Source organism: Entelurus aequoreus, linkage group LG26 (assembly GCF_033978785.1).
Source record: "Entelurus aequoreus isolate RoL-2023_Sb linkage group LG26, RoL_Eaeq_v1.1, whole genome shotgun sequence".
NCBI lineage: Eukaryota > Metazoa > Chordata > Actinopteri > Syngnathiformes > Syngnathidae > Entelurus > Entelurus aequoreus.
The window spans coordinates 38,653,845-38,681,399 of NC_084756.1; the positions used below are offsets into that span (position 1 = coordinate 38,653,845).

The following is a 27,555-nucleotide window of genomic DNA, read 5'->3' on the forward strand; positions in this document are numbered from 1 at the left end:
GTATCTTTTTTCGCTCTGACCGTAACTTAGGTACAAGCTGGCTCATTGGATTCCACACTCTCTCCTTTTTCTATTGTGGATCACGGATTTGTATTTTAAACCTCCTCGGATACTATATCCTCTTGAAAATGAGAGTCCAGAACGCGAAATGGACATTCAGTGCCTTTTATCTCCACGACAATACATCGGCGAAATGCTTTAGCTACGAGCTAACGTGATAGCATCGTGCTTTAACTGCATATAGAAACAAAAAAAATAAACCCCTGACTGGAAGGATAGATAGAAAATCAACAATACTATTAAACCGTGTACATGTAAATACACGGTTAATGCTTTCCAGGCTGGCGAAGGTTAACAATGATGTGCTAACGACGCCATTGAAGCTAACTTAGCAACTTAGCAACGGGACCTCACAGAGCTATGCTAAAAACATTAGCTCTCCACCTACGCCAGCCAGCCCTCATCTACTCATCAACACCCGTGCTCACCTGCGTTCCAGCAATCGGCAGAAGGACGAAGGACTTCACCCGATGCGTTTGGCGGCCCGGAGACGTAGGAAGTCAAGGTGAGGTCGGCGGCTAGCGCGGCTAGCGCTCCAACAAAGTCCTCCTGGTTGTGTTGCTGTAGTCCGCTGCTAATACACTGATCCCACCTACAACTGTCTTCTTTGCAGCCTTCATTGTTCATTAAACAAATTGCAAAAGATGTCCAGAATACTGTGGAATTATGAAATGAAAACAGAGCTTCTTGTATAGGATTCTACGGGGTACCATAACTTCCGTTAAACTGACTTCGTCACGCGCATACGTCATCATACCGCAACGTTTCAGCCGGATATTTCCCGGGAAATTTTAAATGTCACTTTATAAGTTAACCCGGCCGTATTGGCATGTGTTGCAATGTTAAGATGTCATCATTGATATATAAACTATCAGACTGCGTGGTCGCTAGTAGTGGCTTTCAGTAGGCCTTTAACACGTACCAACTGTGAAATCTAATCACCTGCCAGCTGTGTCTCGCCGTCAGCACATGCCCCGCCCCTGCCCTATGGTGCTCGTCCTCAGTACCATGGACAGCAGCGGGGACTTTTCCTCCTGCAAGCAGCGCTGACTACACCTCCCCCCACAGTGGCGTTGAAACTTTCCCCCCTCGTGGGCCACATACTGAAAAATATATTTTCTATTTATTTAATTTTAAAATGCTAACATATCAATATTTTTCACCCTAAATGGGACATGGGCTGACTTTTTTTTTTTTTCTTGTTAGTAAATTTTGGCTTATTTTTTTTCCCCATTATACAAAGAGGGTTTTTACTTTGTTGTCCTTTCAGTAAATGTTTGCTGTGTTACGTCATGTTTGATGTCAAATGAAAACAATACCATGTCATTCCTTTTACAGGTGTGTGATACACAGGCAGTTACTTGACAATACTCCAAGTAGGGATGATGTTCGAAACCGGTTCTCCCGGTTGTTCGATAAGAAAAGAACCGATTCCATGGACTCCAATCCTTTTTTGAGAACCGGTTCCCGTTATCGAGGCCACTATAGTAAAGAAAAATAATTGGTTCTTTATTTGAATCCCTGGGAACGAATCCCATCCCACAAGAAATGCCCTGTGGGACATCACAGGAAATGACGTAGCTCAGTCATTAGACTGAGCTACGTCAGCAGCAAGCAGCAAAAATAATTACTGTATATATTTGTTTTTCTGAAAAATCCCACTTAATATACCTTGGGTAACAACAGTCAATATTTTTTTTTTTTTTTTTTTTTTTTTTTTAGGGGGTTAACAGTCAATATTTATTTATTTATTTTATTTTATTTTTTTCTTTTAAAATAAAAGTGAGCTTTTGTTAAACCAAGTATTGTGTGTTTTATACAACAACCTATCTGGATTCGATAAGGAATCGGTTCGATAAGAGGATTCGATAATGGGCTCAAACTCGATTATTTCTTATCAAACATCATCCCTAACTCCAAGTCCCTAATTTTTCAAAGGGCTTAACATTGTTTTGGAATTCATATTGTTATATTTTTCCACTTTTTTTGCTTCTAGTTAACTTCAGCCGTAAACAAAAATACCAAACGTGTAAATGATCAAAATTCAATGATCGATTAATTTATCAGAACTAGAGATGTCCGATAATATCGGTCTGCCGATATTATCGGCCGATAAATGCGTTAAAATGTAATATCGGAAATTATCGGTATCGTTTTTTTTATTATCAGTATCGTTTTTTTAAAAATTTTTTTTATTAAATCCACATAAAAAACACAAGATACACTTACAATTAGTGCACCAACCCAAAAAACCTCCCTCCCCCCATTTCTTTCTGTTATTAATATTCTGGTTCCTACATTATATATCAATATATATCAATACAGTCTGCAAGGGATACAGTCCGTAAGCACACATGGTTGTGCGTGCTGCTGCTCCACTAATAGTACTAACCTTTAACAGTTAATTTTACTAATTTTCATTCATTACTAGTTTCTATGTAACTGTTTTTATATTGTTTTACTTTCTTTTTTATTCAAGAAACTGTTTTTAATTTATTTATCTTATTTTTTATTTATTTTAAAAAGTACCTTATCTTCACCATACCTGGTTGTCCAAATTAGGCATAATAATGTGTTAATTCCACGACTGTATATATCGGTTGATATCGGTATCGGTTGATATCGGTATCGGTAATTAAAGAGTTGGACAATATCGGCATATCGGATATCGGCAAAAAGCCATTATCGGACATCCCTAATCAGAACCCAATATTGATTAAACGTCGTCAAAAAGCATGTTGTTTCAACGTTATGTTTGAGTTACTCAACGTCAGGACCTAATTCAACAACGTTCTCAACGTTGTTTCAACGTCTTGTGCCTGCTGGGATAATGTTTGATATTTAACACGGATGTAACAAATACTTAATATTATTGTTTTATAAGTTAAAATGAACGAAAACCCAAGCTTGATAACTGCACTTTGATAAACTCACGGACTGACTGGCGCCATCTCATATGCTAACATGAAAACAAGAGACATTAACACCTTCCCCCATTCATAAACGACCTACGCCAATGTAAACTTATTCCAACACATTGTCTGAGCAACAATATATTTAATTGTGCACATTGAACAAGCTGTGCTCTTTTAGAACACAGTGATTGTTCATATGCGAGACGGAGGTGTATTTAGTATGGTGCGTTCAAGGACGGCTGGACATTAAGGACACCCCGACAATGGACAGAAATAATAATAATTGATTGTATTTTTTTTATGCACTTTTCATATAAAAACATTTTAAAAGTGCCACAGTACAAACCAGTATTTAAAAGAATAAAAAAACAACAACTCAGCAATTAAAACAAATATAATATTATTGTATGCAAAATAGTGTCTATTTGTTGATAGATTTGTGTTTAAATAACCAGGTTAAAAGAGCCCAGGTTGTGCATTAGTACTTTTTGAGCACGTTTAACAAATACCGTGATAATGACGGTCATTTTGGTCACGGTAACTGATATGACATTTTCATATCGGTAATCCGTAATATTTAATTTGAGAAATTCAGGCAAAAAAAGTAAACAAATTTATGAATGCGAAATATTTTTACGCCTTTCAAAAATGTAAGGACTTGTATGTCCTATTTGGCCTTGAAGATAATTATTTAACTTAATTGTTACTTATTAAGTATCAACAGTTCAGCTTTTTCTCTTTAAGTTGTCCCTTTTTGTTAAATTTTATCTCTACAATACTATGGACAGTTAATGCCTTTGGACACCCCTGGTTTTATATCATATATATATATATATATATATATATATATATATATATATATATATATATATATATATATATATGTATATATATATATATATATATATATATATGTAACCTATTTTTAGGGACTTGCCTCTTTGTGATGTTAAGTTCCTGTTATAAGCTGTACATGTATATGCCTTGAGCTCTTATTTTGAAGGCGCTAAGAGCGGAAGTGGTGACACGGTGTGGTGGACGGAGTCTTGGAAAAAAAACGAAACAAAGTGGTCCTCTTGTAAAACTGGAGCCTCCTCTTATTTTCTAGATTTATACAGTATAGGCGACATATATAAACCCTCGGTTACACATATATATATATATATATATATATTTGTTTTTGTTTTTTGTTTTTATTGTTTGTTTGTTTTTTAAACCAGGAAGTGGCCACCGAGACAGATTGCGCTAAATTGCTTAAGTCCCGCCTACTTTTCCCTCATTCTCTCACGCAATTGGTCCTCACTCCCACATTGAACCTTCCGATTGGTGGCCTGTTCGCCTCCGCCTCGCCGCTATTGGCCAGCGTCGCCTGAGAAAGCTCCCGGTCCCTCCTTTGTGTGCGGCTGTGTGGGCACCAGCGAGGCGGGACTAAAGCCCAACACAGTGCCGTGCGAGGCGGGACTAAAGCCGCAGACTAAAAAGGATTGGAGAGACTGATGGAAGCTTGGGAACGCACCGCTGAAAAAGGCGCTAGAAGGACGGCTAGGAGAGTGGCGGGCTAGCGGCTAGCAGCGGAGAAGTTGTCACCAAGCTGCGGTGAAAAGTGGGATTTGATGGCAGTCTAGCAGGACTAGAGACCCGGCGGAGGAAGGCAAGACCCAGGACACCGAGGTAAGGTCTTGTTTAGCATCCATCTTTACCCCCAGCACAGGCTGCTAAACCGGCTAAAGCGATAGATGGGAGTGGGTTGTCAGAGGCCCGGTCCTGGTCCATATAGTCCTGGTCCTGGTCCACCCAGACTTGCTCCTGGTCCACATTGACCTGGTCCTGGTCCACGGAGGCCTGGTCCACAGACCTGGTCCTGGTCTACAGAGGCCTGGTCCTGGTCCATATAGTTTTGGTCCTGGTCCAATGAGGACTGGTCCTGGTCCACAGAGACCTGGTCCTGGTCCAAAGAGGCCTGGTCCTGGTCCACATAGACCTGGTCCACGTAGACCTGGTCCTGGCCCACATAGTCCTGGTCCTCATAGACCTGGTCCTTGTCCTCATAGACCTGGTCCTGGTCCACATAGACTTGGTCCACATAGACCTGGTCCTGGTCCACATAGACTTGGTCCACATAGGCCTAGGCCTGGTCCTGGTCCACATAGGCCTGGTCCTGATCCACATAGACCTAGTCCTGGTCCACATAGACTTTGGTCCACATAGATCTGGTCCTGGTCCACATAGTCCTGATCCTGGTGCACATAGACCTGGTCCACATAGGCCTGGTCTTGGTCCACATAGACCTGGTCCACTTAGGCCTGGTCCTGGTCCACATAGGCCTGGTCCTGGTCCACATAGAACGGGTCCTGGTCCTCATAGACCTCGTCCTGGTCCACATAGACTTGGCCCACATAGCCCTGGTCCTCATAGACCTGGTCCTGGTCCTCATAGACCTGGTCCTGGTCCATATAGACTTGGTCCACATAGGCCTGGTCCTGGTCCACATAGGCCTGGTCCTGGTCCACATAGACCGGATCCTGGTCCACATAGGCCTGGTCCTGATCCACATAGACCTAGTCCTGGTCCACATAGACTTTGGTCCACATAGATCTGGTCCTGGTCCACATAGGCCTGGTCCTGGTCCACATAGACCTGGTCCATATAGGCCTGGTCCTGATCCACATAGACCTGGTCCTGGTCCACATAGACCTGGTCCTGGTCCACATAGGCCTGGTCCTTGTCCACATAGATCGGGTCCTGGTCCACATAGTCCGGGTCATGGTCCGCAGAGGCCTGGTCCTGGTCCACATAGACCGGGTCCTGGTCCACATAGTCCTGGTCATGGTCCACGGAGGCCTGGTCCACATAGACCGGGTCCTGGTCCACATAGACCGGGTCCTGGTCCACATAGTCCTGGTCCTGGTCCTCATAGACCTGGTCCTGGTCCACGTGCAGAGAAGGATGAGCCTCTCATCCCAGGCTGTGTGCCGGCTGGCCTGCTTTCAAGGGCCAGTGCTGTCATGGCAGCCCAGGGCTATAAAAAGAAGAGTCCCCAAATTGATGGTTGCTTCCTGGACAACAAAGGCCCCTCCCTCCCTTGCATGGGTGTCACACTGCTTCTCCAGTCTTGGCCGGCCATGGAGAGGTCATTTGCATTCAGAGCCAGACCCCCAGTTCTTCAAACTGTACCAGATTGTTGTCTTCTTAATCACAGTCCGTTCATTCATGGCCCGCAGCTCCCACCAAGACTTGGGTCGTGGACGTGTTCCTGGTCTCTAACACTGGCAGCACAAACACACACAATAGTCAGCTGGGAACTGCAAATATTTAGCAACAAGGCAGGTGTCAAACTCCAGGCCCCGGAGCCAGATCTGACCCAGCACAACATGTAAGGTGGCCCACGAAAACCTTGAAATACTAACCCCAAAACCAGTGAAGTATAAATGGTAAATAAAAACAGAATACAATGATTTGCAAATCCTTTTCAACCGCGTCCATTCTCCCTTTTCTGTCTACACTCTGTGTCTGCTTGTAAGTACTCTGTGTGTGCGCGCTGCCGAACATGCTCCTATGCTCGGAAAACCAGCAATGTCACCACGTGACGGCGACGTGGGGGTGAGGCACCGGTACTTTTTAGAGGCGGTATACTACTGAATATGATTCATTAGTATTGTGGTACTATACTAATACCGGTATACCGTACAATCCAATTGGATATATATATATGTATGTATATATGTATGTATGCACTGACGATTCATTTGATAATCGATTAATCTGTCGATTATTACTTCGATTAATCGATTAATAATCGGATAAAAGAGACAAACTACATTTCTATCCTATCCAGTATTTTATTGAAAAAAAACAGCATACTGGCACCATACTTATTTTGATTATTGTTTCTCAGCTGTTTGTACATGTTGCAGTTTATAAATAAAGGTTTATTAATAAATAAATAAATACATTTAATAAAAAAAAAACCTCTGCGCATGCGCATAGCATAGATCCAACGAATCAATGAGTAAATTAATCAGCAACTATTTTAATAATCTATTTTAATCGATTAGTTGTTGCAGCCCTAGTATGCATGTATGTATATATACTGTATATATATATATAAAGACATGCACCTGGGGATAGGTTGATTAGAAGGTGAGTGTGAATGTTGTTTGTATATCTGTGTTAGCCCTGTGATGAGGTGGCGACTTGTCCAGGGTGTACACCGCCTTCCGCACATGTGCAGCTGAGATTGGCTCCAGCACCCCCCGCGAGCCCAAAAGGGACAAGCGGTAGAAGATGGATATATATATATATATATATATATATATATATATATATATATATATATATATATATATATATATATATATATATATACACCAGGGGTCACCAACCTTTTTGAAAGCAAGAGCTACTTCTTGGGTAGTGATTAATGCGAAGGGCTACCAGTTTGATACACACTTAAATAAATTGCCAGAAATAGCCAATTTGCTCAATTTACCTTTAACTCTATGTCATTATTAATAATTCATGATATTTACACTTAATTGAAGGGTTTAAAAGAGGAGAAAACACGAAAAAAATTACAATCAAATTTTGAAACATAGTTTATCTTCAATTTCAACTCTTTAAAATTCTAAATTAAACCGCAAAAAAGAAGAGAAAAACTAGCTAATTCGAATCTTTTTGAAAAAATAAAAAAAATAATTTATGGAACATCATTAGTAATTTTTCCTGACTAAGATTAATTTTAGAATTTTGATGACATGTTTTAAATAGGTTAAAATCCAATCTGCACTTTGTTAGAATATATAACAAATTGGACCAAGCTATATTTCTAACAAAGACAAATCATTATTTCTTCTAGATTTTCCAGTACAAAAATTTTAAAAGAAAATCAAAAGACTTTGAAATAAGATTAAAATTTGATTCTACAGATTTTCTAGATTTGCCAGAATAATTTTTTTGAATTTTAATCATAATACGTTTGAAGAAATATTTCACAAATATTCTTCGTCGAAAAAACAGAAGCTAAAATGAAGAATTAAATTAAAATGTATTTATTATTCTTTACAATAAAAAAAATACATTTACTTGAACATTGCTTTAAATTGTCAGGAAAGAAGAGGAAGGAATTTAACAGGTAAAAAGGTATATGTGTTTAAAAATCCTAAAATCCTTTTTAAGGTTGTATTTTTTCTCTAAAATTGTCTTTCTGAAAGTTATAAGAGGCGAAGTAAAAAAAATAATGAATTTATTTAAACAAGTGAAGACCAAGTCTTTAAAATATTTTCTTGGATTTTCAAATTCTATTTGAGTTTTGTCTCTCTTAGAATTAAAAATGTTGAGCAAAGCGAGACCAGCTTGCTAGTAAATAAATACAATTTAAAAAATAGAGGCAGCTCACTGGTAAGTGCTGCTATTTGAGCTATCTTTAGAACAGGCCGGCGGGCTACTCATCTGGTCCTTACGGGCGACCTGGTGCCCGCGGGCACCGCGTTGGTGACCCCTGATATATACATTTTTTGATTTCTTTGCTTAATCCATTCCATCATTTAATCCCACATACTGATATACTGAAGGTTTTAAGTGTTGTACGTGCGTACAAATGTTCTAAATAACATTTGCAACTAACGATTATTTTCTGGATTGGTCCACTAATTTATTGCTTGCGATCTGCTGTGCACGTTTGAGTTTGACGTTGAATCCGCGACTTGCTTTTAACTCACTTTTAAAACCTCCATCCATCTTCTTCCACTTCTCCGAGCTTGTGAACAATAAACACGACACTCAGTAACGATGTAAGATGTACTGATCACACAAAACGTCTTTTATAATTTCAACTTGTGGCCTCTAAGTGCTTGTTTTATTACGCCGCGGAAGTGTAGGCAAAGTCTAACAACAACAAGGTTACGCAATCTCTCGTTATTGCTTGTCGAGATTTTACGAGATGAAATCACGTGTTTGTGTGGTGAACACGTCCACGGCACCGATTGGTTGGTAATTAAGTGGAGAGAGGGAAGTCTGGGCTTCTCTGCTTAGGCTGCTGCCCCCGCCACCCCATCTCGGGTAAGCGAAAGAAGTTGGATGGATGGTTTATAACTATTGAACTTTTTCTACAAAAAGTTTGGGACAAAATAAGAGCTTACGTTGTTACTAGGGATCGACTGATACGTTTTTTTCAGTAGTCAAGGAGTCTAATTGCCGATATTTGCAGTTAAAGTTATATAAAAATAATTTAAATAAAATAAAAACTATTCTGGTCTCCTTCACGTAGATTTTGGCTGACCTCATTTCTTCCTGGATGTTACAGAAAGTATGAGAATGTGTGAGCTGCTGCCTGCTCTTCTTTACTTATATAATAACCTCCTATTTGTCAATATATTCACACAAATTTGGATTTTTTTTGGCAGAGATATATTTTCTGTCGTCTTCATGTCCGTCCATCCCTGGCTTGGTTTTTGACGCAATCACGGAACATGAACACGATCTGTAATATTTAGCGTACCATACCATACTGCGTTTTGCAATGCAATTACACGCTAGCTTGTAATTTATATTTGAAACTTTGGAGGATGTTTAAAGGGAAACTGCACCTTTTTTTGGTGGAATTTTTGTCTCTTTTTTTTAATGCATTCTAACTCGTAAATAAACATTAGCAAGAGTCAGCTCGCAATTGAGTCAATGGTACCCGCTCTATTCCGCCTATAAAGAAATACATCTAAAAGCCCCCATCATCGTTTAATATACACGCTGTAAGTATACATGTAACATAGTAACATTCATAATAACATGTAATATTTACTTCTTCTGCTCATTTTATTGCTTCATTTTATTACTTTAACGTTTGCTTTTCCCTCCAACAACACTAGAGTAATGTGCATCATGCATTAGCATCATGTAGCAGTATTGCGAGGCCCCAAACGAGAAACACAAACTACAAACATAATAAAACATAACTTACTGTACAATGTCTGCTCTCACTGGGATGCCGACTGATCGGATGTTCTAATTTTCCCGTTTGGATGACGAATTATTCATAATCCTCTCACAGGGTAAAATAAAATAGATGTAAAGGTTGACCAACTTCTCGAATTATGTTCTCAGCCTTCTCCTATCCAGGTGAGAGGCGTGATTTATAATCTAAAAGAGGGACACCAATTGTTGGTGTGGTCTGTATGGGCTGCAGTTGTAATACAGTTTTCCACCACTTGTGGCAGTAATGACAACATCAAGGAAACAGAACAGGTGTGGAGCTAAAGTCATAGGGAAGTTTCTTAAAGACCTACTGAAAGCCACTACTAGCGACCACGCAGTCTGATAGTTTATATATTAATGATGAAATCTTAACATTGCAACACATGCCAATACGGCCGGGTTAACTTATAAAGTGACATTTTAAACTTCCCAGGAAACTTCCGCTTGAAAACGTCGCGGTATGATGACGTATGCGCGTGACGTCACGAGGTCAAGGGAAGTGTTTGGACCCAATTCAAATACCTCTGTTTTCTTCGACAAAATTCCACAGTATTCTGGACATCTGTGTTGGTGAATCTTTTGCAATTTGTTTAATGGACTATGGAGACTGCAAATAAGAAAGTTGTAGGTGCGATCGGTGGAGCGGCGGACTACAGCAACACCAACACCAGGAGGTTGTGTTGTGTTTTGAGCAGGATAGCAGACGCACTACTGTGAGTAAGCCCGCCGCCGCCGTATCTAAGTTAGCTTCTGTTTTTTTAGCTTCGCCAAGCTGAATATTATTAATCGTGTATTTACATGTTCATGGTTTAATAGTATTTTTGATCTTCTGTCTATCCATCCAGTCATTTTTAAAAAAAATTTAGTTTCTATCTGCATTTGAGACTGATGCTATCACGTTGGCTACATAGCTAGGTTAGCTTCTATTTTTTTTAGCTTCGAAAAGCTGAATATTATTAATCGTGTATTTACATGTTCATGGTTTAATAGTATTTTTGATCTTCTGTCTATCCATCCAGTCAGGGTTTTTTTTAATTTAGTTTCCATCTGCATTTGAGACTGCTATGCTATCACGTTGGCTACGTAGCTAGGTTAGCTTCTATTTTTTTAGCTTCGAAAAGCTGAAAATTATTAATCGTGTATTTACATGTTCATGGTTCAATAGTATTTTTGATCTTCTGTCTATCCATCCAGTCAGGTTTTTTTTAAATTTAGTTTCTATCTGCATTTGAGACTGCTATGCTATCACGTGGGCTACGTAGCTAGGTTAGCTTCTATTTTTTTAGCTTCGAAAAGCTGAAAATTATCAATCGTGTATTTACATGTTCATGGTTTAATAGTATTTTTGATCTTCTGTCTATCCATCCAGTCAGGGTTTTTTTAAATTTAGTTTCTATCTGCATTTGAGACTGCTATGCTATCACGTTGGCTACGTTGCTAGGTTAGCTTCTATTTTTTTTAGCTTCGCAAAGCTGAATATTATTAATCGTGTATTTACATGTTCAGTCACTGTGAATGTCCATTTCGCGTTCTCGACTCTCATTTTCAAGAGGATATAGTATCCCAGGTGGTTTAAAATACAAATCTCTGATCTACAATAGAAAAAGGAGAGAGTGTGGAATCCAATGAGCCAGCTTGTACCTAAGTTACGGTCAGAGCGAAAAAAGATACGTCCATCACTGCCTCTCAAGTCCTTCACTCTCACGTTCCTCATCTATGAATCTTTCATCCTTGCTCAAATTAATGGGGTAATCATCACTTTCTCGGTCCGAATCTCTCTCGCTCCATTGTAAACAACGGGGAATTGTGAGGAATACTAGCTCCTGTGACGTCACGCTACTTCCGCTACAGGCAAGGCTTTTTTTTTATCAGCGAGCAAAAGTTGCAAACTTTATCGTCGATTTTCTCTACTAAATCCTTTCAGCAAAAATATGGCAATATCGCGAAATGATCAAGTATGACACATAGAATGGATCTGTTATTCCCGTTGAAATAAAAACATTTCATTTCAGTAGGCCTTTAAGTGCAAAAATTAAGACTAAAATGTTGAAGCTTTACTTCCATTGACAATTTATTTAAGAAACATATAATATTTTTATTATCAATTTAGTTAGAATGTATTTAATTTAGCACTGCATAATTGTGTGTACAGTTTTCATTTTTGTAGTCAGCCTTACCTAAGTCTTGTTAATAATCTTTGTGATGAACACATGCTTTCTAATCATTTGACAACGTTCTAAACTGTAACTAGGTTAGATATAATTACTGAAGACCGAGATTACTCATTCAGTGATCATATTTGAGTGGGCCCCGGACCCCTCAGTAGTGGAAAGGTTGGCCCCTGAGGTCAAAATGGTCAAGAATCCCTGCATTATACAACAGTTTCAGATAAACAAAGTGGGTACAGAATCATATTTTAAAATTAAGTTAGCGTGTAAACTCATGCGATTCATCACCAAACATTACTGCATTAATCATTGATAAACACAGATTAATAGCACAGTTTGTCCCGAGCGTACGAGCTCCTTTACCGTAAGCGCTGAAAGACGAGTGGTTATAAGTTCAGTGATCAGGTCAATGCACACGTCAGGGCAAAGATGTGCTCGCTGGTAAATTCCACTTCCAAATCCACTCTGACTGGACTTTAAATCCAGATGTGACCGAGTTCTGAACAAAGGAATGACACGCATTCGGGTGAAAAAAGCCTTTTGACTTCCTGAACATAAAAACTGTATTTGTGTCAACACATTTGGGTCTTTTAGAGCAGTGTTTTTCAACCTTTTTTGAGCCAAGGCACACTTTTTGCGTTGAAAAAATGCTGAGGCACACTATCAGCAGAAATCATTAAAAAAAAGAAACTCAGTTGACGGTAAAAAGTCGTCGTCGCAATTGTTGGGTATGACTTTAAAGCATAACCAAGCATGCATCAATATAGCTCTTGTCTCAAAGTAGGTGTACTGTCACCACCTGTCACATCACACCCTGACTTATTTGGACTTTTTTGCTGTTTTCCTGTGTAGTGTTTTACTTCTTGTCTTGTGCTCTTATTTTGGTGGCTTTTTCTCTTTTTTTGGTATTTTCCTGTAGCAGTTTCATGTCTTCCTTTGAGCGATATTTCCCGCATCTACTTTGTTTTAGCAATCAAGAATATTTCACTTGTTTTTATCCTTCTTTGTGGGGACATTGTTGATTGTCATGTCATGTTCGGATGTACTTTGTGGACGCCGTCTTTGCTCCACAGTAAGTCTTTGCTGTCGTCCAGCATTCTGTTTTTGTTTACTTTGTAGCCAGTTCAGTTTTAGTTTGGTTCTGCATAGCCTTCTCTAAGCTTCAATGCCTTTTCTTAGGGGCACTCACCTTTTGTTTATTTTTGGTTTAAGCATTAGACACCTTTTTACCTGCACACTGCCTCCCGCTGTTTCCGACATCTACAAAGCTATTAGCTACCAGCTGCCACCTACTGATATGGAAGAGTATTACACGGTTACTCTGCCGAGCTCTAGACAGCACCGACACCCAACAACAACACATCATTTGCAGACTATAATTACTGCTTTACAAAATATATTTTTAACCCAAATAGGTGAAACTAGATAATCTCCCACGGCACACCAGACTGTATCTCACGGCACACTAGTGTGCCGCGGCACAGTGATTGAAAAACACTGTTTTAGAAAGGTAATTTAATTTATACACACTGCGATTATTTAGATTTTTTAAAATATTTTCAAGTTTTCAATGAGAACACAAAAATCAGTGTTACAGGCATAGACTTGGACAGCTACTTCGGGGGTTCGTGTGAATTTGGATGTGAAGGGGGGGTGGTAATACAGGCGGAAGTGGGGTATTGATAGTTGGAAAAAGCCAGTGTGTGTGCGTAGATAGCGACATGTTTTCCAGTGCATGAAACTGCCCACAAAATTGTCTCCTTCCCACCAAGTCAAGTCATTGCGAACCCGCCGAGTGTGCTATCGACTCGCACAGCAAACTGAAGAGGTCAGTTCGCCCCAAAATTGTCGCTTAAAGCCCCACTTAAGACTTTCAGTTTTGGTTGATTTTGTCTTCTGAGACAAAACTTTTCGTTTCTTTGGTTGTTTTGGAGCGTCGGCTGTGATAGCAATAATTGCATGTAGGACTTTCAGTTTTGGTGGATTTTGGCGGCGTGGGTGGAGCAAAGCGTGTGTGTTTTGCTAGAAGAAGCCCACATTTCCCATGAGGTCTAGCGCATATAGCGTCAAACTGTAATGATGTCCGCTGTAATATTGTCACAAATATTAGGTCTCTAATGACTATGCTGATGTTAAATAGCAGACACTATCAAGAAATTAACTTAGATTGCGCTACAAACATGACGCTACTACCAAGAATGTATCGTGGTGGATGCAGGTCCGGAGGAAAGAAAGACCGGGTGGGAGAGTTTTTCCGTAGTAAGTAGTGTGGAACTATGAAGCTGGTGGCTATTTGTTGCTACCACGCAAATTTCCGATAACTAACATTAGCATTATCATTTTGATTTGAGCACTTACTAGTTTAGCAGGAACCGAGCCAAGGCCGCATCGGTCCGAAATTCCTCGTCTTTAATCGAGTGAAAGGCTCCCTTTTTGTTATTTTGTCTCCTCAGACAAAACTTTTCGTTTCTTTGGGGGTCTTAGAGCTTCAGCCATGATAGCTCAGTGTTTCCCATAAACTGCCAAGATACCTGGGGCTGTGGGGGCGTGGCTATGGGCGTGGTCACCATGACATCATCGAGTAATTTGCATAATTTACTACAATGATATGATTTTCTCTAAAAAGGCTCAAAAAATGTATACTTACTAATTAATAATAACAGTTTTGTTTTAAACGTCCATCCATCCATCCATTTTACAATATAATTACAACACTTTATGTACATATTTATATACAGATTTGAACAATAAGTTATTCACTGAAATATATTTATTAATTGTGGTTCTTACAAAAAATATATCTTATAAAATATAAAAGCTAAAATGTCTCTTAAAGCTCTGCCCCTTTAATTAGTGCATACTAAATCATTTAACTTTAGCCTACTACTACAACCATATTATTTACCAGCAACATAAAGTGAAACAGAGGCAGAGGTGCCCTGCCACAGTCAGTAACAAATAAACAGAAAACAGTAGTGGTCAAATACAAATAAGGCAACAAGAGAAGTATCCTACACTTCTCTTTTGTAAAGTAAATGTGAACAGCCTATATGGGCATCTACATCTACTATATGATTTGCCTGAGAAGCTGGACAGGACAAAAAAAATAAAAAACTTTTTTTTTTTTTTTTTTTTTTGTGGCGGACGTAATTATTTCGTGGCGGGCCGCCACAAATAAATGGATGTGTGTGAAACACTGTAGCGGTAATAAGGACGACTTATTTGAATTGACGGTATACATGGTCATCTTTTAACGGCCCGGCCCGAACCGTGATATTTAAAATATGAACTATTCATCCCTTGTTATGCAACAGGCTCAACTTGTCCTTGTGTCAATGTTCTCCAGTCTTCTGCCAAGGAGACATGAGCTCCATGCCTTCCACTCAGGCTTCCAGTCCTGGACAGCCCAAGGAACACATATTGGCTCTCTTCTCTTCCCGGGTACCAGAAGGATGGGTTGAGTCATTTCAGAATTTGTAGATAGGAGGTCTGTAGGGCTGGGCAGTGTTGGTGTTGTTGTCTGCTGAGTGTTGCACAACTGTTTGCCAAAGGAAAGTCCAGAAGTTGCGTTTCCTCTTTGACTTTCTCTGGCGTCCCTGCTGATGTCCTGTTCTTTGCTCACCGTGTGCTCCTTTCGGCCTCCATTGCTCCTGTTTCGGACTTTTACAACCGCTCGCCGAGTTTTGTCTGCATTGGGTCCATTTATCTCCTGTGGCAGATTTACAGCTGTGTAGAAAGTCTCAAGCAGACCAGTACAAAAGCTTTCCACCTCGCTTAGGTTGCTACTGCCATTAATTGTTGCAATAAGCAACCCGAGCCAAAAAACTACTTGAACTTTGCTCTTTTTTTACTTGATTTTTTAGTGAGTTTTCGACTGAGGGTGTGGCTAGGTGTAGGATAACTAGATAGAAGATAACTGACAAAGATATATAATAACTATATGTTGATATATAATGATAGGCATTATGATAACATTTGGCTAAAATATTTCAATATTTAAACCAAGGGTCCCCAAACTATGGCCTGCGGGCTGGATCCGGTCTACAAGCGTCCACAATCTGGCCCAAGACATCTCAAGTTTAAAACAAAAAAAAATGTACAAAAATATATATATACATATATATATATATATATATATATATATATATATATATATATATATATATATATATATATATATACACACAAAAAAATAACAATAAAATTATATATATATATATATATATATATATATATATATATATATATTAGAGATGTCCGATAATATCGGTCTGCCGATATTATCGGCCGATAAATGTGTCAAAATGTAATATCGGAAATGATCTGTATCGTTTTTTTTATTATCGGTATCGTTTTTTATTTTTTATTTTTTATTAAATCCACAAAAAAAACACAAGATACACTTACAATTAGTGCACTAACCCAAAAACCTCCCTCCCCCATTTACACTCATTCACACAAAAGGGTTGTTTCTTTCTGTTATTAATATTCTGCTTCCTACATTATATATCAATATATATCAATACAGTCTGCAAGGGATACAGTCCGTAAGCACACATGATTGTGCGTGCTGCTGGTCCACTAATAGTACTAACCTTTAACAGTTAATTTTAAAAATTTTCATTAATTACTAGTTTCTATGTAACTGTTTTTATATTGTTTTACTTTCGTTTTTATTCAAGAAAATGTTTTTAATTTATTTATCTTATTTTATTTGGTTCATTTTTAAAAAAAGTACCTTATCTTCACCATACCTGGTTGTCCAAATTAGGCATAATAATGTGTTAATTCCACGGCTGTATATATCGGTTGATATCGATATCGGTTGATATCGGTATCGGTAATTAAAGAGTTGGACAATATCGGATATCGGCAAAAAGCCATTATCGGACATCCCTAATATATATATATATATATATATATATATATATATATATATATATATATATATATATATATATATATATATATATATATATATATATATATACATATACATATATACATATATATATATATATACATATATACATACATATATATAATGTTGCTATATATGATAGCAGCATTAATACAATATAATAATAATGATGTATTAATGTGATTTGTATTACCGTATTTTTCAGACTATAAGTCTCAGTTTTTTTCATAGTTTGGCCGGGGGTGCGACTTATACTCAGGAGCGACTTATGTGCGAAATGATTAACACATTAGCGTAAAATATTAAATAATATTATTGATCTCATTGACGTAAGAGACTAGACGTATAAGATTTCATGGGATTTAGCGATTAGGAGTGACAGTAAACGTATAGCATGTTCTATATGTTATAGTTATTTGAATGACTCTTACCATAATATGTTACGTTAACATACCAGTTGGTTATTTATGCCTCATATAACGTGCACTTATTCAGCCTGTTGTTCACTATTCTTTAGACATTTTAAATTGCCTTTCAAATGTCTATTCTTGCTGTTGGCTTTTATCAAATACATTTCCCCCAAAAATGCGACTTATACTCCAGTGCGGCTTATATATGTTTTTTTCCTTCTTTATTATGCATTTTCGGCCGGTGCGACTTATACTCCGGAGCAATTTATACTCCGAAAAATACGGTATCCACTAATGATAATCTGATGTGTATCAGTTAGAGATAATGATAAATGTTATTACTGATAATCCTGGTAAAATTCCTGCCAGTTTTAATTGTATTTTAATCTTCTAAAATAGTTCCTTGAGTGAAATAGGAAATACACGGTTAATGTATTATAACATTTTCTAATAAAATAAAGCCGATGTGGTCCCCTTTATTCTGAAAAGTATCCAAATACCTATTGGTACATGTCCGTATCAGGACAATCTTATAAGGGAAATATGACATGGTAAATAAATATGATTTTTAAAGGCCTACTGAAAGCCACTACTACCGACCACGCAGTCTGATAGTTTATATATCAATGATGAAATCTTAACATTATAACACATGCCAATACGGCCGGGTTAACTTATAAAGTGACATTTTAAATTTGCCGCTAAACTTCCGGTTCGAAACGCCTCTGCGGATGACGTATGCGCGTGACGTAGCCCGGCGAACACGGGTATGCCTTCCACATTGAAGCCGATACGAAAAAGCTCTATTTTCATTTCAGAATTCCACAGTATTCTGGACATCTGTGTTCGTGAATCTGTTTCAATCATGTTCATTGCATTATGGAGAAGGAAGCCAAGCAAGCAAAGAAGAAAGTTGTCGGTGCGAAATGGACGTATTTTTCGAACGTAGTCAGCCACAACAGTACACAGCCGGCGCTTCTTTGTTTACATTCCCGAAAGATGCAGTCAAGATGGAAGAACTCGGATAACAGAGACTCTAACCAGGAGGACTTTTGATTTGGATACACAGACGCCTGTAGAGAACTGGGACAACACAGACTCTTACCAGGATTACTTTGATTTGGATGACAAAGACGCAGACGTGCTACTGTGAGTATGCAGCTTTGGCTTTTTTTTGCGTATGTACGTAACTTTTTTAAAATATATAAGCTTTATGAACCTTGGGTTAGGTGAACGGTCTTTTGGGCTGAGTGATTGTGTGTGTTGATCATGTGTTTGAATTGTATTGGCGTGTTCTATGGAGCTAGGAGCTAGCAGAGGAGCTAGGAGCTAGCATAACACGTACCGTACCGTACGTGCGCGTCACGTACTAACTTTTTAAAAATATATAAGCTTTATGAACCTTGGGTTAGGTGAACGGTCTTTTGGGCTGAGTGATTGTGTGTGTTGATCAGGTGTTTGAATTGTATTGGCGTGTTCTATGGAGCTAGGAGCTAGCAGAGGAGCTAGGAGCTAGCATAACAAACACGCAGGTGTTATTATGCAGGATTAATTTGTGGCATATTAAATATAAGCCTGGTTGTGTTGTGGCTAATAGAGTATATATATGTCTTGTGTTTATTTACTGTTGTAGTCATTCCCAGCTGAATATCAGGTACCGTGAGTATGCAGCCTTGGCTGCTAAACATTCGATAACTTGACCGTATGTGCGCGTCACGTACGTAACTTTTTAAAAATATATAAGCTTTATGAACCTTGGGTTAGGTAAACGGTCTTTTGGGCTGAGTGATTGTGTGTGTTGATCAGGTGTTTGAATTGTATTGGCGTGTTCTATGGAGCTAGGAGCTAGCAGAGGAGCTAGGAGCTAGCATAACAAACACGCAGGTGTTTTTATGCAGGATTAATTTGTGGCATATTAAATATAAGCCTGGTTGTGTTGTGGCTAATAGAGTATATATATGTCTTGTGTTTATTTACTGTTGTAGTCATTCCCAGCTGAATATCAGGTCACCCTCGGCTCTCACAGCATCTTCCCTATCTGAATAGCTTCAACTCCCCACTAGTCCTTCACTTGCACTTTACTCATCCACAAATCTTTCATCCTCGCTCAAATTAATGGGGAAATTGTCGCTTTCTCGGTCCGAATCTCTCTCACTTCATGCGGCCATCATTGTAAACAATAGGGAACTTTGCGTATATGTTCAACTGACTACGTCACGCTACTTCCGGTAGGTGCAAGCCTTTTTTTTATCAGATACCAAAAGTTGCAATCTTTATCGTCGTTGTTCTATACTAAATCCTTTCAGCAAAAATATGGCAATATCGCGAAATGATCAAGTATGACACATAGAATAGATCTGCTATCCCCGTTTAAATAAAAAAAATTCATTTCAGTAGGCCTTTAAATTCATAATCTGAATTTTGGCCTTAAAAAAAAAAAAAAAATTTTAGGGGGGTTTATATAGATGTGTTGTAGATATGTTGATCCCATCTTTAAAAAGTCAAAAGCATAATTGAGTTACTTGTGTTTTGAAAAGCTGGTTTCCACCAAATCCATGCAGTCATGTAGTTTTGTAGTGCATGTAAACATACCAAGTGGGTGTGTATGGGGCGGTGACTTTGGGTTTAGGCTGGGACCGAGTCTTGTCTTTGGGGGCCCAGAATTTGGTGCTGGGCCCCTGGTGACAAATATTTGCCCCTGTGAAGACTTTTGGTTGTTTTCTTAGGTGTAACAGCGCCACCATGTGGTGTATTTGTCCAAAACAATGGCACAGGCAACACAGGAGAGGTGCATGCTTTGATTATTTGTACTCCTTTTGTTAGCAGTGGTGCAGACTTGCACCCTCATTATATTAACATGAATGTTTTTGTAAAGCGACCCTACAGTACCACCATAATAACATTAAATACAGTAGTGTAGTAGACCTAAGTATTCATTAAGTACCACCATAATAACATTAAATACAGTAGTGTAGTAGACCTAAGTATTCATTAAGTACCACCATAATAACATTAAATACAGTAGTGTAGTAGACCTAAGTATTCATTAAGTACCACCATAATAACATTAAATACAGTAGTGTAGTAGACCTAAGTATTCATTAAGTACCACCATAATAACATTAAATACAGTAGTGTAGTAGACCTAAGTATTCATTAAGTACCACCATAATAACATTAAATACAGTAGTGTAGTAGACCTAAGTATTCATTAAGTACCACCATAATAACATTAAACACAGTAGTGTAGTAGACCTAAGTATTCATTAAGTACCACCATAATAACATTAAATACAGTAGTGTAGTAGACCTAAGTATTCATTAAGTACCACCATAATAACATTAAATACAGTAGTGTAGTAGACCTAAGTATTCATTAAGTACCACCATAATAACATTAAATACAGTAGTGTAGTAGACCTAAGTATTCATTAAGTACCACCATAATAACATTAAATACAGTAGTGTAGTAGACCTAAGTATTCATTAAGTACCACCATAATAACATTAAATACAGTAGTGTAGTAGACCTAAGTATTCATTAAGTACCACCATAATAACATTAAATACAGTAGTGTAGTAGACCTAAGTATTCATTAAGTACCACCATAATAACATTAAACACAGTAGTGTAGTAGACCTAAGTATTCATTAAGTACCACCATAATAACATTAAATACAGTAGTGTAGTAGACCTAAGTATTCATTAAGTACCACCATAATAACATTAAATACAGTAGTGTAGTAGACCTAAGTATTCATTAAGTACCACCATAATAACATTAAAATACAGTAGTGTAGTAGACCTAAGTATTCATTAAGTACCACCATAATAACATTAAATACAGTAGTGTAGTAGACCTAAGTATTCATTAAGTACCACCATAATAACATTAAATACAGTAGTGTAGTAGACCTAAGTATTCATTAAGTACCACCATAATAACATTAAATACAGTAGTGTAGTAAACCTAAGTATTCATTAAGTACCACCATAATAACATTAAATACAGTAGTTTAGTAGACCTAAGTATTCATTAAGTACCACCATAATGACAACATTAAATACAGTAGCGTAGTAGACCTAAGTATGCATTAAAAACAAGGCAGAGGTTTTATTCAACAAGCATATTTAATATTTGTGGCCACTGCAAGGTTACACACAGTTTGAATAGTTACACTGTGTTGGAATATAGGAACGTATAATAAGCAGTGCATAAAAGAAAGCCATGTAATAATTGGTGTGGTGTTGCTGGGATGTCCCTGCAGTACTCAGGGTATGTAGGTCAGGGACTGGGTGTGTCATGTATACTTTTCTTCACCCTAAAGAATAGCTTTCATGAAGCTCACTGGCAGAGATGGAGTCCTTTTATGACTCTTCCAAAAGCCTTTCATCCCAAATAAAAACGTGTCACCTTGATCCTGAGAGGGCTGAGACCTTGGCTCGCTCCTGTTTTGCATGAACTTCGATGGATTTCAAACTTGTTTTTTCCCCACACCGATTGCACCTAAAGACATGTCTCCTTCAAACTGTCGGTGTCACTCGGACCCGAGGCTTGAATGGTTGAAAGTAAAAAACAAAATATTTCCTGCCTTGCACGGTTATAAAATCATCACAATACTGTTTTACTCTACTCATGTTCCTTACGATGTAAGTACCGTATTTGTTCGGACCATAAGGCGCACCGGATTATAAGGCACACTTCTGACAAGCGGGTCTGTTCAGGTCTATTTTCATACATAAGGCCCATTACAGGGGTCATATTAGGGCTGGGCGATATGGCCTTTTATTAATATCTGGATATGTTTAGGCCAGGGGTCACCAACGCGGTGCCCGCGGGCACCAGGTCGCCCGTAAGGACCAGATGAGTCCCCCGCCGGCCTGTTCTAAAAATAGCTCAAATAGCAGCACTTACCAGTGAGCTGCCTCTATTTTTTAAATGGTATTTATTTACTAGCAAGCTGGTCTCGCTTTGCCCGACATTTTTAATTCTAAGAGAGACAAAACTCAAATAGAATTTGAAAATCAAAGGAAATATTTTAAAGACTTGGTCTTCACTTGTTTAAATAAATTCATAATTTTTTTTAACTTTGCTTCTTATAACTTTCAGAAAGACAATTTTTAATTCTAAGAGAGACAAAACTCAAATAGAATTTGAAAATCCAGGGAAATATTTTAAAGACTTGGTCTTCGCTTGTTTAAATAAATTCATAATTTGTTTTACTTTGCTTCTTATAACTTTCAGAAAGACAATTTTAGAGAAAAAAATACAACCTTAAAAATGATTTTAGGATTTTTAAACACATATACCTTTTTACCTTTTAAATTCCTTCCTCTTCTTTCCTGACAATTTAAATCAATGTTCAAGTAAATTTATTTTTTATTGTAAAGAATAATAAATACATTTTAATTTAATTCTTAATTTTAGCTTCTGTTTCTTCGACAAAGAATATTTGTGAAATATTTCTTCAAACTTATTATGATTAAAATTAAAAAAAAATATTCTGGCAAATCTAGAAAATCTGTAGAATCAAATTTAAATCTTATTTCAAAGTCTTTTGAATTTCTTTTAAAATTTTTGTTCTGGAAAATCTAGAAGAAATATTGATTTGTCTTTGTTAGAAATATAGCTTGGTCCAATTTGTTATATATAAAATTAATCTTAATCAGGAAAAATTACTAATTATGTTCCATAAATTCTTTTTTAAATTTTTTTCAAAAAGATTCGAATTAGCTAGTTTTTCTCTTCTTTTTTTCGGTTGAATTTTGAATTTTAAAGAGTCGAAATTGAAGATAAACTATGTTTCAAAATGTAATTGTCATTTTTTTCGTGTTTTCTCCTCTTTTAAACCATTCAATTAGGTGTAAATATCATTAATTATTAATAATAACATAGAGTTAAAGGTAAATTGAGCAAATTGGCTATTTCTGGCAATTTATCTAAGTGTGTATCAAACTGGTAGCCCTTCGCATTAATCACTACCCAAGAAGTAGCTCTTGCTTTCAAAAAGGTTGGTGACCCCTGGTTTAGTTTTTTCATACGGTGTTGATGTAGAAATGATTGCTTCTGCATTTTGTGGGTGTGGCACCGAACGGAGATGTTGACATGCGGGGTTTCAAACACTTTTCATTCTCTAGCGGGTGACTTTTCAAATGATGCTACATATTAGCAGTAATGCTAATATGTGGGGACGGCGTGGCGCAGTTGGGAGAGTGGCTGTGCCAGCAACCTGAGGGTTCCTGGTTCAATCCCCACCCTCTACCATCCTAGTCACGTCCGTTGTGTCCTTGAGCAAGACACTTCACCCTTGCTCCTGATGGGTCCTGGTTAGCGCCTTGCATGGCAGCTCCGGCCATCAGTGTGTGAATGTGTGTGTGAATGTGGAAATAGTGTCAAAGCGCTTTGAGTTCCTTAAAAAGGTAGAAAAGCGCTATACAAGTATAACCCATTTACCATAACCTATTTACTCTTTGTAGCAACGCCTTTGCCCCACACTTGACAAATTACGGTTGTCTGTTCGTCATCTTCCCGCTTGAAGCCAAACCACCGCCAGACGATGGGCCCCGTGTTTTTTTCCTTGGGGATTAATTCTTCCTTCGTTTGTTACCAGATTCGCACCTTCTTTCGCTCGTATTACCACTCGCAACACAGCTAACGCTACCCATGCTGCTACCTCTCTGCTCCGCGGGGGCGTATACGTATGTGACGTATGACACGACAATATGTGACGAATGTAAGAAGGTGCGCTTGTTTTATGTCTCTGTGAGAAGGAGAGACTAGAAAGAGTGAGAAGAGCCTGTAGTGTAATGCCCGCAGCTAAAAGCAACTGCGTGAGAACGTATACTCCAATATCACCATTCACCATATAGTCATTTTCTACATCGCACAGAGACAAACCCGCGATATATCGAGTATATTCCATATATCACCCAGCCCTAATTGCAGGTGCTGCGGGTTGAACGTGTGCTTCCTGTTTTAATGCCGTGAACGGAAAGTAGAACCGTACACAGCGTGTCCGCTCGAAATTATTCTTCATTCGTCGCCCCGAATAACGGTTGTAAGTTTTACAATATAACTAAAACAATTCTTACTTACTAAACCAGGGGTCGGCAACCTTTACCACTCAAAGAGCCATTTTGGAAAGTTTCACAAATTAAAGAAAACAATGGGAGCCACAAAATTTTTTTGACAATTTAAAATGAAAAACACCGCATACAAAGCTTAAATTGCTTTGCGCTATGTTAACCAGGGGTCTCTGACACACGCACCGGCACGCATCTCAATATGGAAATTTAATGTTAGTGCGGCCCGAGACTTTTAATTGAATGGTGCTTGATATCGTCTTTCTTGCCAACCCTCTCAATTTTCCAGGAGACTCCCAAATTTCAGGACGTGCTGGCACTGCTTTTAGCGCCCTCTACAGCCTGCCCAAACAGCGTACCTGCTTGGCCACATGTAGAATGCAGCTTTTGCTTGCTCACGTAAGTGCCAGCAAGGCATACTTGTTCAACAGCCACACAGCTTACACTGACGGTAGTCGTACAAAAACAACTTTAACACTGTTACGTTACAAATAAGCGCCACACTTTGAACCCACACCAAAAAAGAATGACAAACACATTTCTGGAGAACATCTGCACTGTAACACAACATAAACACAACACAACAAATACCCAGAATCCCATGCAGCCCTAACTCTTCCGCTCAACCGACGCACGGAGAGGGGGAGGGGGGGTTGATGTGTGGGGGGGTTTGGTGGTAGCGGGGGTGTATAATGTAGACCGGAAGAGTTAGGGCTGCATGGGATTCTGGGTATTTGTTGTGTTGTGTTACGGTGCAGATGTTCTCCAGAAATGTTTTTGTCATTCTTTTTTGGTGTGGGTTCACAGTGTAGCGCATATTTGTAACGTAACAGTGTTAAAGTTGTTTTTGTACGACTACCGTCAGTGTAAGCTGTGTGGCTGTTAAGGCTGAAACGACGCGTCGACGTAGTCGACGTCATCGGTTACGTAAATACGTCGACGCCGTTTTTGTGCGTCGACGCGTCGCATATTTACGTCACACTACCGTCATGGCGGACCGCAAAGCAGACGATCAAAGCAGACGATGCGAGCGGTGCGAGCGAGGGGGGAAAAGCATGCCAAAAGTGGTCAAAAGTGTGGGAGTATTTCAATAAACGGCCTAATAATGTTGTTGTATGCACACTGTGTCGAGCGGAAATGGCCTATCATAGCAGCACAACGGCTATGAACGAACATTTGAAAAGAAAACCATCAACTAGTCAATCGTCCGCGCGAGCATACGTTGTCATCATTACACAAAAACATGAATGTGTCATTTGTATCTGCTAGGGGTGTAACGGTACGTGTTTTGTATTGAACCGTTTCGGTACGGGGCTTTCGGTTCGGCACGGGGGTGTACCGAACGAGTTTCTAAGCTAAAGCTAACTTTAGCTGCTAAAGTCTTAACAAGCTGCTTCGCTCTTCTGCCTCTGTCTCAGCATGCAGCATTGTCCCACCCACACAACCACCTGATTGGTACACACGCAGCATTGTCCCACCCACACAACCATCTGATTGGTACACACAAAGCATTATCAGCCAATCAGCAGTGTGTTTTCAGAGCGCATGTAGTCAGCGCTTCAGCGTGGAGCAGATAGGTGTTTAGCAGGTGAGCATCAGGCAGCGGACTCTCCCCAAATGATAATAAACACCTCCCAGTCAACTACTAGTAACATCACTATGAGCCCGTTGACCTTCTAGAAATATAAACTGCAGCTCAGCTCACTCGCAGTCCTGGCTTGAGGTGAAGGCTAATTACCTCTCAGTTCCAGCCACATCGACCCCTTCTGAGCGCCTATTTTCAGCTGCTGGGAATATTGTAAACAAGAAAAGAACCAAACATGTACACATGCTAACCTTTCTTCATTACAACTGTTAGTCACTCACTGGAATGAGTAGAATTGGTTATTGTGTACGGTGTTGGACTGGATGTTTATTTTGCACATTTTAAAAGCAATACTTAATGTTTACAGTGCTCCAGAATATTTAGATTGGCACTTTTTTGTATTGGATGTTTATCTTTATTTTTGCACATTTTAGCAAATAAGCAATACTTTCACTTTTGTTGAAATGTTTACAGTGTTGTTACAGAATATTTTGTTTTGCACTTTTTTTGTACTGGATGTTTATCTTTATTTTTGCACATTTTAAAGTAAAATAAGCAATACTTTTACTTTTGAAATGCTTATACTATTGCAGAATATTAAGATTTGCACTGGATGTTGACTTTTATATTTGCACATTAAAAAGCAAATAAGCTACTTTTAATTTTGTTAAATGTTAAAAGTTTTAAATGTTTACATTGTTACAGAATATTTAGTCATGTTGTTGTCAATGTTGACTGAGTGGCCATACTTCTTTTTTTTGTAAATAAAAGCCATGCCTTTTGAAAAAACGGGCCTACATTTATTTTTTCATCTTCATTTTGAATAAAAAAATAATCGGTAAAAGGAAAAATAATCTATAGATTAATCGAAAAATAATCTATAGATTAACCGATTAATCGAAAAAATAATCTATAGATTAATCGATAGAAAAATAATCGTTAGCTGCAGCCTTAGTGGCTGTTGAGCAAGTATGCTTTGCTGTCTCCCACGTGTGCAAGTAAAAGCAACATATAATATGTGGCCGGGCTGGCACGCTGTTTGTAAATGCTATAGAGGACAATTAATGCAGTGCCATTAGGGCACGCCCTTGATTAAGTCATTAGAGTGAAAATAGGATAATATTTGCCCTGGGAGATTTCAAGGAGAGGCAGTCTCCTGGGAAAATCGGGGGGGGTCGTTAAGTATACTGGGAAAACCGGGAGGGTCGGCAAGTATGCAGCTGAGCCGCATCAGAGTGGTCAAAGAGCCGCATGCGGCTCCGGAGCCGCGGGTTGCCGACCCCTGTACTAAACCGTCCCATCTGTGATGTACGTAGGAGTTGTTTTCATGCATATTTGTACGCGTCGTTAGCATTAGCGAATATGCTGACACGTCTACGGGTGTCTGTGTTAGTATTATTACCATACAACGGCATTCTCTTTGTATTGTTTCAGTTTCACAAATTC

General features: G+C 38.5%; 1 protein-coding gene across 1 annotated transcript in view; it reads left to right on the plus strand.

The window, feature by feature from the left end:
* Positions 1–4,187: 4,187 nt before the first annotated feature.
* LOC133643337 (major centromere autoantigen B-like) overlaps positions 4,188–27,555 on the plus strand; it is a 93,426-nt gene continuing 70,058 nt past the window's right edge. The window contains exon 1 of the mRNA XM_062037824.1: positions 4,188–4,646. The gene's annotated coding sequence lies outside the window, so the exon portion shown is untranslated. The remainder of the gene's footprint in view (positions 4,647–27,555) is intronic.